We start from the raw sequence: 3,737 nt of genomic DNA, 5'->3' as shown, positions 1-3,737 counted from the left end.
GTTGTTTGGCAGGCCCGGGCTGGATTCGAACCCGCCACCTTGGGTGTACATGGCTGGTGCCTTAGCCACTTGAGCCACAGGCGCCGAGCCGTGATTTTAAATCTTAATACAGTTTTAACTTTTTATTTGGGGTATAATTTTAAACGTCCAGAAAAGCTGCAAGAATAACACAAGGAACTCTCACATACATTTTGTCCAGGGTCTCGAATTTTGCCCTCTCTATCTATCTCTCTCTCATTTTCTGAAAAGTTGAGAGTAACTTAGAGACATTGTGACCCCTTACCCCTCAATACTTTAGTTCCTAAGAGCAAAGGCATTCTCTTCAGTGCCACAATACAGTTGCTAAAATCAAGAAAGTTACATTGCAACATTTCATCTTATCATCTAACCCACAGTATAAATTGAGCTTTTGGCAAGTATCCCAGTAATGTCCATGATAGCCGTGTGTTTTTTCCTGGCCCAAGGTTCAATCCACCATCACACACTGCAGTTAGATGTTGTGTCTCTTTAGTCTCCTCTAATCTAGCGGAGTTCCTTCTCCTGTCTCTGTCTTGACCTTCACATTTTTTGAGAAGTATAGGGCAGCTATTTTGTAGAATGCCCCTCAGTTTGGGTTTGTCTAATGTTTCCTGACGATTAGATTCTGGTTGTGCATTTTTGTAAAGAATGCCAGTGCGCTAACATTGCATGCAGCATCTCAGAAGGCCAGCCCACCACATCCATTTGTCCCGATGCTGGTCATGTTAGCTTCACACTTGCACAGTTTCGGCTGTATCTGCCAAATATTTTCACCATAAAGTTACTATTTTTCTCTTTGTAATTAGTAAGTGATTTTTAGGGAGAGGCTTTGAAGCTATGCAAATTTCCCGTTTCTCATCAGATTTTCACCTAGTAGTGATTATTTTCCACCTCTGTCATTTCTTCCCTTAGTTTCTGCTGTTGAGCTTTAGCTTCTTTGAAATTCTTACTCGTGTCTCCCAGCTCATTAATCTTGATATAGATCAGAGTTAACATTATGGCAAGTCACATTTGTGCCATCGATAACACTGATGTGGAACCTGGTGATAGATACAGAGAAGAGATACTAAAAAAAAAAAAAGAAAGAAAAAGATCTACAAATACTACTATGAAAGAAGAGATCAAAACCAATGAAAATGGAAAAAGACAATGAGGTAAAACTGGGCTTTAAAAAAAATGAATTATGGATCAAAAGAGCCCCTGAATTCTATAAAACTAAATGAAAATTGACATATGCATATTCACAATTTGAATTTCAAGTGTTTAGAAATATTTTCCTTCAAGAACCCATGTGGGGGCAGGGAAAGGCTAGTTTGCACCAAAAGAACAAAAATAAAGGTAACCAGGTGCCAGCCACATACACCTAAGGTGGCAGGTTTGAATCCAGCCCGGGCCCGCCAAACAACAATGATGGCTGCAACCAAAAAATAGCTGGGTGTTGTGGCGGGCACCTGTGGTCCCAGCTACTTGGGAGGCTGAAACAGGAGACTTGCTTGAGCCCAGGAGTTGGAGGTTGCTGTGAGCTGTGATGCCATGGCATTCTACCCAGGGGGACAGCTTGAGGCTCTGTCTCAAAAAAAATTTAAAAAAAAAAAAAGGTAATCTTAGGGTTCTCTTTGCCACCTCATGCCAGGTAACAGTGGGAAAGAAAGGGTTTGCAGCTGGGCGCCACGGCACACACCTGTAATCCCAGTGAGTCAGGAGGCTGAGGCAGCAGGATGCCACAGCCTGAGTCTGAGGTTGCAGTCACTATGATGATGCCACTACACTCTGTTCAGGCCACAGGGCGAGACTCTGTTTCAATTTAAAAAAAAAAAAAAGAGGAAAGGGAGGGTTTGGGTAAGGAAAGGTTTATCCTAAGAATTACTGTTGTTATTATTATTATTTTGAGACAGAGTCTCACTATGTCGCCCTAGGTAGAGTGCTATGGCATCATAGCTCACAGCAACCTCAAATTCTTGGGCTTAAGAGATTCTCTTGCCTCAGCCTCCCAAGCAGCTGGGACTGCCACAATGCCTGGTTATTTTTTTGTTGTATTTGTCATTGTTGTTTAGCAGGCCCGGTCTGGGTTTGAACCTGCCAGCCTCCGGGTATGTGGCTGGTGCCCTAACCACTGAGCTATAGTCACTGAGCCCATCCCAAGAATTATATGTTATGTCCAACTTGCAAAGACTTTAAAAATGTATCACTGTTCTGAAGGAGGACCTGAACACACATTTCAATTCTCTGAGCATGTCCTCTCTCCTGCTGTCCAACAAAGACTCTAGATTTATCTTCACACCTTTCATAGCCTGCAATACACCACACAGCTTTCCTCTTATCAGGAGCTGGAAAAGTAGCTGTCAACACGTCAGTACAGATGCTGATGTCCTTATTCTCCCCTCCCTGCCCCGTCCACTGCTCTCTGTGGGTCCTCACACGCGCCAGGCATACTGCACTGGCCATCTCCTGCCTAAATGCTCTTCCCCGGAAATCGACACAGCTCACTCCCCACTTCCTTTGGTCATTTTGAAAATGACTTCAGAAGTTATTTTCTCACCGAGGACTGCTCTGGTCATCCTGTGTAACATCCTGTTTAACCCACCCACCCCCTCTACATTTTTGCTTTCTCTTAGTTTTTCTCCTTAGCATTTTACTATTTTGTTAAAATATTATAATATGTTTATCTTCCCAACACATTTTATTTATCCTTCACTAAATGTTTTCTTTATTTATATACAACATGCACTTTGTTTGTTTATCTTCATTATTGTCTTCTCTACGAGAACTTAGGTACCATGAGGATAGGTTTTCTTGCCTCCACGGGCAAGATTCTCTCTTGCCTCCACAAGCCCTGGAGCAGAGGTACAAAAGTACAGGTTCTTATTTATTGTTCTGATCCATATTTTCTGCCGGGCCAGGTAGTGACTCGGTGATGTCATGGGACACCCAGGTCCCTGGCATCTCTGGCAGCCTCCACCCCGTGGCTTCCAGCTCAGCTCCTGCTATATAGAGTCGCCACAGACATTGAACCGATAAATCAAAATGTGTTAAGTTTTTTTCTCTCAAGAGAGGAAAACTCTGTATGAGACACGTTTGGATTTCCTTTCCTCGTTAGAATAGACAGAATCAGCAGAGCTTACATTTTGCCTTGAAAATAGTATTTGTTGAAAAGTGAGGGGGGTACAGAGGCAGACTTGTTTCTTTTCTAATTTTAATTAAGTTCCTATCTGCCCCTGCTTCTACTGGAACTTTGTTTTCTGCACTAGCCAGCTCCTTCTGGAATAGTTTGCTAATTTTAAGGTAGACGTCGGGGAAGAGCATGTAATTTAGGGTAATTTAGAGACAGGTGGCCAGAACATGGATGAGGCGGCCAGAAACTGGGGCATGTAAGGAAAATCAGAGGTGACTCGAGGAACCGGGGAGCTCCTTAGAGTACTTGGTAAGTTCTCATTAGGTAAAATGAGTACTTATTTAAGTGATAAGTAATGTACGAGGATGGAGGGGAGACAGCTCAGGAATGCGTTTCAGGAAAAGCTTTCTAAGGCCTGCAATGGGGGTGCATGAGAGAAGGTTGTTCTCTGTTGAAGATGCAAAAGCAGCGGATCCAAGTGTGTAGCTACAAAAAGGAGGGCAGGCGTGCACGGCATGTTCCACTGAGCTAAGCTACAGGCGGAGGGGAGGGAAAAATCACTGGTAAGTTTTAATGTAAAAACATTATGAAGAAATTCATCTGGCTC

The 3,737-nt window shown here is 43.1% G+C and overlaps 1 protein-coding gene across 1 annotated transcript in view; it reads left to right on the top strand.

Moving 5' to 3' along the window:
* The window catches only part of TCF7L1 (transcription factor 7 like 1), a 173,009-nt gene that overhangs the window by 154,094 nt on the left and 15,178 nt on the right, over nucleotides 1-3,737 (top strand). The gene's annotated exons all lie outside the window — the stretch shown is intronic.

Source organism: Otolemur garnettii, unplaced genomic scaffold (assembly GCF_000181295.1).
Source record: "Otolemur garnettii isolate 467f Iridium unplaced genomic scaffold, OtoGar3 scaffold00147, whole genome shotgun sequence".
Taxonomy (NCBI): domain Eukaryota; kingdom Metazoa; phylum Chordata; class Mammalia; order Primates; family Galagidae; genus Otolemur; species Otolemur garnettii.
Note: the sequence above shows the minus strand (reverse complement) of the source record. Positions and strands in the feature narration are given on the sequence as shown.